Raw genomic sequence first — 12,236 nt, 5'->3', positions numbered from 1 at the left:
ATATCATAAGAATACATGTCTTCAAATGATCAAACCTTACTATTTTCCATTATAAAGCATGTTTTAAAAAGACAGCAAGCCCATTTTTATTAAGAGACATTCATTAGTGTTTAATGGTTTCTTTCTATAAAGTCATCTTCTAACTTTATTGCCAATTTAATATGGTGTGCAATAGATTCCTCACAGTAAAGAGTAATAACATTTTAAATAAATGGCAGGCAATGCAAAGTGATGGAAGACCTGGTATCTGCCACCCACCCTCCAGCGGCAGAATCCAGACAATAGCTGACTAGGACAAGAAGCTGCAGCTGCAGCCTGGCCCCTGCAGCAGGTGCAACCCGATTTCCTCTCACTTCCGCCTTTGTCCTTACGTACAGAGAACAAGGCGATAAAGCCAGGCTTGAAAGCTGGGCAGAGCTGACTCTGGCCCTGGGCCCCCACTCATCACCTCCCTTCCACTTACAGCATTTAGGATGTTCACATTCCCTTTCCTAGAGGAGCTACCTGGTCAGTCAGGGGAAACATGTAAGCTGTAGAATTAACTACACATATTTAAACTAGTCTTGTCCTCCTCCAGCTCTAAAATCTGAGCTACTGCTTCAGTTCCTGAACATTAATAAGTTCTACATCTGGTTACAGCTGCCAAATCATTAATGAAAATGTGGGGTTTTAATAATTCACAATTTAGTCTTAAAATACCACAACCTTTTCAGAGACCCACCATAAATATGATCATTTACAAGTGGCTACTTTGAAGCCACAGTTATTTAATGAGGTCACAAATAAAAATGTGATTACTACAGTATGTTTGGAACTATCAGATTCTAGCATTTGCCTGCCAAACTTGATTCCAGCTGAAGTAAGAATCTACAGGTGCTTTCATGTAAACAAGTAAATATGGGAAGAAAACACAAGCCCTCTCTGATAAAGTCATATTAAAACGACAAATCCCTGAGACCCACACAGTGAGAGGAGAGGAGGTAAAGGAAAATCACCTGGAACCCGGAAGGCAAATAAAGCAACTTTTGAGAAACCCGAGCCCTTATTAAATATGTCCAATGAGCCAGGAAAAGAGGGGAAACGGGGAGTGGGGGAGGAAGAGGGGAGGAGGATGGGAGGGGACAATTACAAGGAACTGGAGATGGAAATGTGGACGTGTTTCCCCGGCCCTCCCCCCCTCCAAATCACCACACTCCCCTTGATTTCTTCACACTGTAAGAACACGCACCCCCAGGTCAGTTTCTGGTGCTTTTCGTCACCACAAAGCCCATGTCTCTAACTTATTAAGGAAAAGGATTCTTACTACCAACTAAAACGTGCTGTCAATTTTCCTCACTTCAAGGTCTGGACTGCTGGCAAAGCAATCCAACGAAACTTTCCACACTACGCATTCACCAGTGGATGCAGGACCGGAACAGAGGCTCCTGTCTCAGCTGCACTTCTGGCTTTGTAAGTGTCTACGCCTTCATTCCCTCAGATTCAGACGGAGGAAGGTACACAAAGAAAGCCTACGCAGTGAGTGACGTGCAGAAAAGCACACATGTTCTGCCATAAATAATAAATTAGTGCCACAAAGCACTATGTCTGTGGCATAAATGAAATGGCTATGGCCATACAAATGGTTCCTTTCTTTGTTTTGACTGGAACTCTACTAGTGCCTATCACCTAGGCCGGAACACTTTAATGTTTGTTGACAGATAATGGCTGTGTAGCACTCAGACACAGACAGTTTCTATAATAAGACACACAAAGTGCTGTGTGCATGTGCGGCCATGCACGCATGTGCACTGAGCTAGTTCTGCTCTTCAGATGAAAACCACAACTGAAACATGGTTAGCGAACCCACAAAAAGGACTTTTCTTCCATGGAGGTCCACTTCAGCTCCCTGTACATGCCCAAATTATAATGGGATCTTCTACCCAGGAAACTGATCATCAAAGCAGAATAAAGTGCTTTGAAATTAGAGAAGGGCACAATGATATTTGAGTGGATTCTCAATTACTGTTATAAAATGGGAGCTACTTCAGTTTTTGTAAATATTTTGGTGAGCAGGCAGGTTTCTCAAACAAGTTTTCCGCATTTTTTAAGTCTCTACCTCAAATCTATCTTTAGATAATACCACCAAAGTTCTGAAGGTTCATTTAGAAATTATTATGAATATGGTTGTATCAACACTTGAGCAATATAATAAAACTAATAATTAAGATCTAGTGTTAGAAAAATTAAGGGTTTTCATTGCATCAAACTTAAAGAATATAAGTAATGAAATGGGTAATAAAAAAGATTGGCTATGAGTTCAAGCTGCCAAAGAAAAAGTAAGTAGTATCTACGATAACGGACTGAACTATAATTTTCAGTGTTATGTGCTCGGCCTTCTGAGTATCCCAGGAGCCCTTAAGACGTCAACAAAGCAAAAACTACTTTTGCAATAACACTAGGTCCTCGGTCTCTCTTGTCACATTTGTGCTGCTGATGGGAAAACAGTGCAGGTAAACCGTGGTTGGCCTATCTCTATCAACACCATGACTAAAACCACTGCCTGCAGCCAAAACAGAACAATACCTACTTCACTTGTTTTCAATAAAGCAATAATTCCTGTTAAAAATTGTGAAAGTGTGTGTGTGTGTGTGTGTGTGTGTGTGTGTGTGCATATGCGCATGGTGTACATGTAGAGGTCAGAAGACAGCTTATAAAGTCAGTTCTCTCCTTCCATCATGTGGGACCCAGGATAGAGCTCAAGTCATCAGGCTTGGTGACAAGCCTGTCAAAATGCTGAGCCACCTGGCCAGCCCAAGCGGAACTCTTTAACAGCTGAAGATGTAGCTCACTGATACAGTGCTGCACCACTTTAGAGAGGACACTGGTTCAGTTCACAAAAATGACCCCCCAAAACGGCATCTCTTTATTAATACCAATGATTAGAGAAAAACCTTTAAATATTGGCATAAATTTGTCCAAATTCTGATTTTTATTTGAAATCCTCAATTTTATCATTGACGGTAATACTGCTACTTATTTTTCTTGATGTGTCAGGATTACTCTCATTTTTAGAAATACCTGCTAAGCTGGGCAGTGGTGGCACACGCCTTTAATCCCAGCACTCGGGAGGCATAGGCAGGTGGATCTCTGTGAGTTTGAGGTCTACATAGCAGGTTCCAGAAAGCCACAGTTATTATACAGAGAAATTCTGTCCCAAAAAACCAAAAACAGGAAAATGAAGGAAGGGAGGGAGGGAGGGAAGGAGGGAGGGAAGGAGGGAGGGAGGGAGAGAGGGAGGGAGGGAGGGAGGGAGGGAGGTCTGATAAATAAGCAGTCAGATTGCATAAGTGTAATCTGTAGTTCTTTGCGTTTCTGAGATAACAGCTACTTCAACTTGTAGACACATGGACAAGTGTCTTTCTTCAAAGCAGCCTTCCTGTTGAGTTTATGATGTGTGTGCAATGGATCGACTTGAATATAATTGAGCTAAGGTCATCAGGCTTGGTGGCAAGGACCTTTACCTGCCGAGCCGTCTCACCCACCGCTCTATATTTCTAAGACAAGCCGGCATCTCTACCTGAACATATTTATACCTTCTGCTACAACTTCACTATACTTGTTCTTTGATCTATCTAAGGTCAAAAGTGACCTGCCAGAGTCAGTTTTAATCTTGTACAAAGTAAAGAGTGAAACCAAATATATACTACTCCAGGACAAACATCAATGCTTCCCTGGAGGACAGGAGATAACTGTTCAACAGCAGAAATGAAAGTATCTAACAGCCAAGAACTGAGACAAGGGTCTTGCTTTAAAGTCGTAGCTGTGCTTACCCCAGCACAATAGGTAGTATCCGGTTCAGATCACTATCTTCTGTGGAGAGTTTGGGTAAAACTTAGGACAAAATTACATTGGCTGGAATCTGTTCAGGATAACAGTGAGGAGAGCCATGTGAACTTCAATGATCAAAGCTGCTCAGGGCTTCACTGGTGAGCCACCGCAGACCTAGGCATTCAAAGATAAAGTGTCCCTGGGGCAGTTCAGAATGGGAAGTCTTCTTGGGCTGAAAGGCTGTCTTCAGTTAATGAAAGAGATGGGGTCTGTACAAAGAAAAGTCACTGCAGGTGTGCCTTGAGGGCATCTTAGGGCCTGGCCTCCTCCTCCTTTTGCTTATCAGTAGATGAGATATGAATTCCTCTATTTCACTCCAGCCTCCCAGCTATGATGCTCTTCCTCATCTCCAGCTCAAAGGGGTGGGGCCACGCAGCGTGAACTGATACCTCTGAAACTCTAAGCCTAAACCCGTTTTCCTCTCCTACATTAACTTTCTTAGGTACCTGTCACAGTCTCTGAGTCTTCTGTCTCTATTCCTTTCCTTCCAAGTACTGGGAGGTAAACTAAGTGTGCCTATTCTGCATTTTTTTTTTTTTTTTTTTTTGGTTTTTCGAGACATGGTTTCTCTGTGTAGCTTTGTGCCTTTCCTGGGACTCACTTGGTATTCCAGGCTGGCCTCGAACTCACAGAGATCCACCTGGCTCTGCCTCCTGAGTGCTGGGATTAAAGGCATGCAGCACTGCCCGGCTAGATTCTTAAAAGCATACTCATTACTATCCACAAGCAGTTTTTTCATCTCAAAATCCTACCTGACTTTAAAGTGAGTTAAACATGAACATTTATACCAAACAATAAAAATATATTTTGTTCCTTTTGTTTTTTTCAATATGTCTATATATAGTTGTAGAGGTTATTGTTGTTGTTTCTGCATTTCATTATTCTGAAATTGCTCCCAGTAATGGTGGCTCACACTCACAATCCAGCATTTAGGAGGCTGATGCAAGACACTTGGAAGTTTGAGGTCACTCTGGACATCACAGTGAGACCTTCTTAAAACACCAAAAATAAAATGAAATGACCATCACCAAGGAGGAAAAGTTCAAGAACAGTATTAGTATTACTGTATAAAAAAGGATGCAAACAAACTATGTCCATAATCCAAATCAAGCCCATGAGATGTTTTTGGTAAAGTCCATGAAACACAACCTCAGTCAGCAGTGTAAGTACCTGCCAATGGGTGCTTTCATACACTTCTGCAGAGAGCTACAGGAAGTCATGTGACAGGTCTGATTTGAACTCTAGTGCTAACTAACACAATCAAGGTCAAACCACAAACCACACATCATTTATAAAATTCACAGGTGATGACTGGCTGATTACTAAGATACCTTCAAGCTTTAAGGCCTCTTGGAGTTTAGGTGCCGGGCTGCAGCACTCATCAACAGTGGCAACAGAGGGCTATGTCTGTGTGAGTGAGGTCCAGTGAGAAGCTTCCCTCCAGGCATGCAGTTGAGCTAAGCTATCACACTGTGCTAGGATTCTGGAGGAAGAACAGAAACAACGATACGACGGTGGTAGGAAAATAGTACTAACTGTAAAGTCAGGACGCAGAATGGGATTCCAAGCTTTAGGGATGGGGTAAATGCAAGGCAGGGCCTCTGAAAGGTTCACCACAAACAAATTTAGAAGCCAAGATACAAGCACCACTGGAATTTTAGAAAAGAGAAAAACAATGATCAGATTTCTATCTAGTGGAGATTAGACATGGCTAAAGGAGGTATTTCTGACTAGGAGACAAGCTAGTGCACCCACCAAGAGCTTTGGGAAGGAAAACATGAAGAGACAGAAACAGATCAACAGCTGGGTGGTGGCACACACCTTTAATCCCAGCACTAACGGACAGAGGCGAGCAGATTTCTGTGAGTTCGAAACCAGCCTAGCCTACAGAGCGAGTTCTAGGATTGTTGGTTAAGTGGCGGCGCTTGTGGCCATGCTGATGGAGGAGAGTGCTAGATGTATTGGTGACCGGAGTCAGGAGCCATGGTTACCTTTCTAGAGCTTTATTGGGAGAGAGAGGGTGAGAGAGAGAGGGAGAGGGAGAGAAAGGGAGATAAAGACCACGCAGAGGGGGGAATATGGAAGGAGAGAGTGCAGAGAGCGCGCACAGAGGGCACGCCCGCTTTTCAGGCTGGGTCGCTGTTGCAGGCTGGTGACATAATTAAGGACATAATCCTTACAAGGATAGCCAAGGCTACACAAAGAAACCATGTCTCAAAAAACAAAGACAAACAAAAAAAAAAAGAGACAGAGAGACAGACCGACAAGGAGAAAGGACATAGCTAGGGTGGTGAGCAGAGATGAGAGAGCAGCCTTCAAAGTCTAGGTTATCACGGAAATGATTAAAGACAAAGCAGGTTCTAACACTAGTCTGCGGGAACAATGAGGCCGGTACAGTTGAGACATGCAGATTCTGAGCTAGTAAAAGAAACACTAAAGTACTGGAACATTCTAGAAATTGTTGAAAATACATACAAATGAGAGATCAGGTAAGAAATAATTTATAAAAAGTGAAAAACTGGTTTTAGAACTGGAAAAGCTGAGTTGAATGAAAATTAAGCTGCCTCCAATTCAAAGACCAGCCTCCTGAAGACCAAAAATTTGTCACCTCAAATGACTATCATCTAAATATTAAAAATGTTGTGAGTTCTTCAAGATTTAGATCCAGGAAAATACTCATTTTCTTTTTTAATTTTTGAACTTTTTTTTAAGGGAAAGAAAATAATTGCTTCAAGAATACTTATCCTCGGGGCAACGGGATCTGAAAAAAAGTTCCAAAAAGAAGTTGCAGGGTTGGGGATTTAGCTCAGTGGTAGAGCGCTTGCCTAGCAAGCGCAAGGCCCTGGGTTCAGTCCTCAGCTCTGACAACAACAACAACAAAAAGAAGTTGCATCCTCCACTGAGTACTGCAAGGCTGATTAACTGATCATAATATCAGTAGTTGTGGTGAGCTTGGACCATTCAAGTCCAGAGCCAAATTATCTTAGGCTTCTTTAACAGCCAGCTTTAGCCCTCTTAATGGCCATATTCTGTCCTCCTCTGCTCTTGAGCAGCTTTGTGACCACTGGCAGATCCTTTAGAATATAAACATACACACCATATTCTAATAACCAGAAACCTAAAATAATCAGACGGCTCTGGGGCCTATGGCAGAGAGACGTCTCCCTTCACTTTCATCTACCTTCTTAATGTTCCCACCGACATGCAGGCTTCAATTTGACTTTTTCTGCTGTTACTATGAGAAATTCATGAAACTTCTTCTACACTGGAACACCGAATTTGGGGTAACCTAAATCTGTGTTCCTGAGCCACAGTCACTCATATTTGTCTCCTGAATAAACGTTCTCTTACAAACTGCAACATGCGCAGCTTACAGGAAACCCACAGAACCACTCTTCATGGTCACACAAAACAGAAGACTGTTCAACACTCCATTTGAGTATTCCCAAACTTTCAACTGACTGACAATATTTGAAGCCTTGGGTATTTCACATAAAAATCTACCCTTCCTATGTATTATTTGGTTCATAGAAGCCCTGACTACAGTAAAATGTTTCTACCACATAATGGAAAGCTAAGGCCAAACTCTGTGAGCAGAGATCTGTTTGCTTATGACCTGTGTCCTTAGATGCAATTCTCCTAACAGGCTTAAAGCTTAGATTTCTTTTAAAAAAATTAAAAAAAAAAAAAAAAAAAAAAAGGAAAGAAGGAAGGTAGGAAGTTAAGGTCTTTCTCAGCTGAGTGAGAATACAAAGAGAAAGGAAGGCCGTCTGTAAACTCGAGGAGTGCCTTCACTGTACAGCAAGTGCCAGCACCTTCACCTTGGACTTCCCAGGTCTTCAGAGCTGTGGACATGGTATCTGTGCGTAAGTCACTCCATCTATTTATTACACCGTTACAGCTGCAGAAACTGAGGCACGGTTCACAACAGTCGTAATGTGAAATGAGAGGCAGCATCACCAGTGAAGAAGAACACAGTCAGTAAACAGGAACAAGAAACAGACACACAGAAGCCAAACTCCTATTTACTCCTTTATTCAACAAATATTTGCCGAGCCAAGCTGTATATCTGAACAACTACGACAAGGTGGCACTTGCTGTAAAAGTCCTAATGCAGAATTAAAAAAAAGCCAGGCATGGTGGTACATGCCCATCACAACTCAAGAGGCCTGGGCAAGAGGGTTATAAGTTTGAAGCCAGCCTAGGCTATATAGTGAGACGCTATCAAAAAAAAGAAAGGAATTTTTTAAGGTGCTATTTCTGAGTGCTTATCAGAGCAGCTAATTGGTCAAAGCAAATGTTTATCACGTAAATACCAACCTCCAAACTCAATTGCCAACTCCAGTTTAGAAAAAAAGTGAAAACTGAGTAGAGAAGGATTAGAGACTATACCCATTCACAATCCCTGAGGACTTCCCAGCCATCCGCAGTCCTGCAAGCAACCCTCGGCAGGGTGCATGCAGGAGACTGCAGCATGTGTACACTTAAGGTTCCTGAAAACACTAGCTCTCCAAAGCCACACCATTTACAATCTGAATACCAACGAGATCCAAGGAGAGAGAGTTAAATCACAATTGCAGGCAACCCCTTGACAAATTTTTCATCAGGTCACTGAAAGTGCTTATGGTCTTCCTTTTCTATAAGCCCATCGGCTCCACAGTGTCCTCCTCTCTATCAAAGCCACCTAAGAACATGACTTAATAGCTTGGAATCAAGCCAGTTTTCTCTCCTGGTCAATTTGCACTCCTGGACTTCTACTGGGCGACTGAAAGATAGTGACTAACTGATGTGAAGCATCCGGCTGATACTACAGTGAACAGGCTTCGAATGTTTGAAACCCCAGTTCTCTTACTGAACCAAATCTGTAAGTTACTTTAAAATCAAGGAATGTTGTGGTAATTTAAAAGCAAAAGTATTTTAAGACCATGTTTATAATTTTAAAAAATAATTTAAATGAGAAGATTATATCCAACCCATAAGCCTTAAAATTTCACACCATGACTCAAAACTCAGTAAAGTTTACATCAATAAAGTAAAATTCATTTTTAAAAAGTCATATGAAAGCAGCAAATTAACACACAAATCCCTGTTTAAATAAGTCCTATCAACAAATCATAAATAATACCTCACAGTTTCTACATCTGGTGCCACACTGCTGCCATTTGGACTTTGCAGGTCTTCCCAGTTTATTTATGCAAAACATACTGTTGAATCCTAACACTCATCAATTCTTTTTATTATTCTAAATTGGTTTCAGGTTTCATTAATTAATAGCTATGAGACGGCTGTTTATAATTTAATGTAGTCGCACAATTGCTCAATACGTCCTCAGAGCTACACTTAGGAAGCAGACATTTAATTCAATTCAATAGATGTTTCTGTACAAATACAACATGACCTAGACAAATTACACATTTAAAGACAGACTGCAGTGACAGCTGAATAGACGTGTTTATTGTAAGCTTCTGTTTACTGGCACTTAGACTCCTCAAAATAACTCCTTTTGGATCTGCAATGTTTTTAGTCTTATACAAGCCTAGAGTCTAAAGGAGGCTAAACAACTCACCTAGCCTCATATTTTCAGTGACTTTCCGGACCTCTTCTCATACTGTCTTCCAATGGAGACTCCTTAAGTATAACTGTAATATATATATGTATATATATATTAACATATATATATATGATGTAATAACCTTAATGGTAGAAATGGATGACTTTCCATGTTAAATGATACTGTACTTAAGACAGAAATATTAACTGGTATGATGATTTAATACATAACATGGTTCACACTTGAACACAGCTGTGCATCAGTATGCCCTCTGATGAGTATTTATTTGCATGTATTGGTCTCTGAAATGTAGTTATTCTTTTCCCAAATGCTGAGCATTGATCCTTATCCTTTGCACACTTTTCCAGTCATTAATCAGCTATTTTTTTACCTTAATTCCAAATGGTAACATTAAACGGGATAGCATTTGAATAGAAGAGTTTTACTAAGTCAGTGTTTGGGGAGCGCTATCTGAAGGTGAGCATTACTCCTAACAGGGTGGAAAGCATTACCATTGCATAAACTTCACACCACACAACTGTCACGTCAGGCTCTCGGAAGTTTGAATATGAGTTCTCCAACCCTGTAGATTATGAACGCATCAAACAGTGTTTGAAATGAGCCAATCTTCACAGATTGGTCAATAATATAATAATACTCTATGTTCTGGAGCCTATGCATGGTTAGAATTCTCTAAACATTTAGTGAGTTAATCTCATTAAACACTAAGTTCTGGAGTGCATACGGTTAAAAGCAGAATTATAATTAATTCACAAGTCCCTAACTTAAAGCTTGTTATTAAATTTGAAGATTTTGTGAGGACAATATGTTTACACCTTTCCACCCCTCTAATTCCTCCTTTATCCCCTCAAACACCCTTTCTTGAACTCATGATAAGGCTTTCTTATGTAATTACCTTTCATAATGATTTTTGACAAATTTTAAAATGAAAATGCTTATTTTATTTCGTTGGAAAATACTTTTGTTGACCCTAGGAAAATAAGCATTGGTTTGGGCTCCAGTTCTTAGCTGGGCTGGATGCCTGAAAGGTTTACAGAGTAAATATAATACACAGATAAAACCATTGACCTTTGAAACCTGCAGGAAATCCTAACTGCCTGAAACCCACACCATCAATTATCTCTGAATCTTATTATCAGCACACCGTATTTCCTGCAGTGGCCAGTGTCTGAAAATTCAAGTTGGAGTGGACTTTTGAAGGCGGCCTTATGAGACTCCTATACATTGCTGTGAGACAATGCACATTTCCATGGTTTAGTTTTGTAGTTAATGTGGCTTATTTAAAAACTGACTATTTCCCATTGCATGATATTAATCTATTGTACAACTCCAACTGTGGTTAAATCTGATTAGGCCTCACGCTTCATTGATCAATCTGCTGTGGTTTACATGACTCGGCACACAGTCTACTGTCAGGGTTTGCTCACCAAAGCCTTTGTTTGCCCAAAACATGACAACTGCTTAAATTAACTCATCCTTATGTTTTGCTATGTGTTTGTAAAATGAAAAAGAAAGTGAAGCCCCCTTGTGTCTCTTCCTAAGCAATTACAAAAATCATTCAATAAAATATTAATAGGACAAAGAACTACAGCTTTCCTTTGCCAATTCTTATATATCATGAAAAAATAGAAAAACCATAATGAAGACTAGGAACAGAAATACAATTTTACACAGGTAAAAATACTCACAACGGGAACTGGTAACTTTCAATTTAATCTGTACATACTTACTAAGACCTCAGGACACAAGACACAGACTCTGCCTATGGTTTTTACTCAGGGGCTGCACACTGGTAGGAAGGGGTGAGCAAGGTACGTGTGCCACAAGTGTGCCTTCACCTCACCACGAGAGAAGATTCACAGTCCTGCAGGGTAGCAGGTGTTATTATGGAATCAACATTTTAAAAACTTTCTTTTTAACATTTACTTATTATGGTGTGAGTGTGGAGGTCAGAGGGACAACTTGTAGGACTTGAATGTCTTTCTCCATGTAGCTCCTGGGATCACACTCAGGTCATCAGACTTGGTGGCAGGCACCTTTACCTGCTGAGCCATCTACAAGAACCACAGACTAACAAAACCCTCAGTATCAGCAATGGGAAATCTCATTTGGAACGACTGGTCTGGGCAATCCAAGTGTTTCCCAAGCAATATAGACTATGGCTGTTACTCTCTCAGTGGGTGAAGGTAAGCCCCAACAGCTGGAAATACAACACGCTTGGGACACAGGAATTGGATGACTTAATCTGGATCAAGCCTTCTTCCTGCGGTCTAGTTCTAGGGTACCAGAAAATACTTTGCAAGCTGCAAGGGGGATGGGGGACAATTAAACCCAGCTGTGACGACAACAAAGTGAACCACAACAATGACCAGCCTGGCAAAATATCCATAAAAAGTGCAGGAAGTGCCACTCACATGGTGGTGGTAACTGACAGCTATCTAATTGGACTTAGAGCCCACTCAACAAGAGGGAAACCATGCCTGGTACTAGGAACTTGGCTAAATTGCTGGGGCTGGTGAGGTCACAGACTTTTGCTACATCAGCATAACTCCTAACTACATTCTAAATCTTACCCTTAGTCCCGCCGATAGCAGCTTCCATACATTAGGAAAGAAGCTTCTCTTTACAGCAAATGGGGACCATTACAGAAGACCACAAGTGGACACCAAGCAGAGGAAATGGACCACAGGGAGCCAGGCTCCCCATCTACATCACGGCTCATTCATCTATAGCTTAGGAAACAGCACAGAAGAGGGGGTGGGCAGAGTCTTCTCTGGAAGCCTGCTGTCACCGTCTC

General features: G+C 41.1%; 1 protein-coding gene across 3 annotated transcripts in view; it reads right to left on the bottom strand.

Annotated features, from left to right (window-relative positions):
* Ube2e2 (ubiquitin conjugating enzyme E2 E2) overlaps window positions 1-12,236 on the bottom strand; it is a 309,277-nt gene that overhangs the window by 237,136 nt on the left and 59,905 nt on the right. The window lies entirely within an intron of this gene.

The sequence above is a fragment of the Peromyscus maniculatus genome, chromosome 9, assembly GCF_049852395.1.
Source record: "Peromyscus maniculatus bairdii isolate BWxNUB_F1_BW_parent chromosome 9, HU_Pman_BW_mat_3.1, whole genome shotgun sequence".
Taxonomy (NCBI): domain Eukaryota; kingdom Metazoa; phylum Chordata; class Mammalia; order Rodentia; family Cricetidae; genus Peromyscus; species Peromyscus maniculatus.
This window is presented reverse-complemented; position numbering and strand designations above follow the sequence as displayed.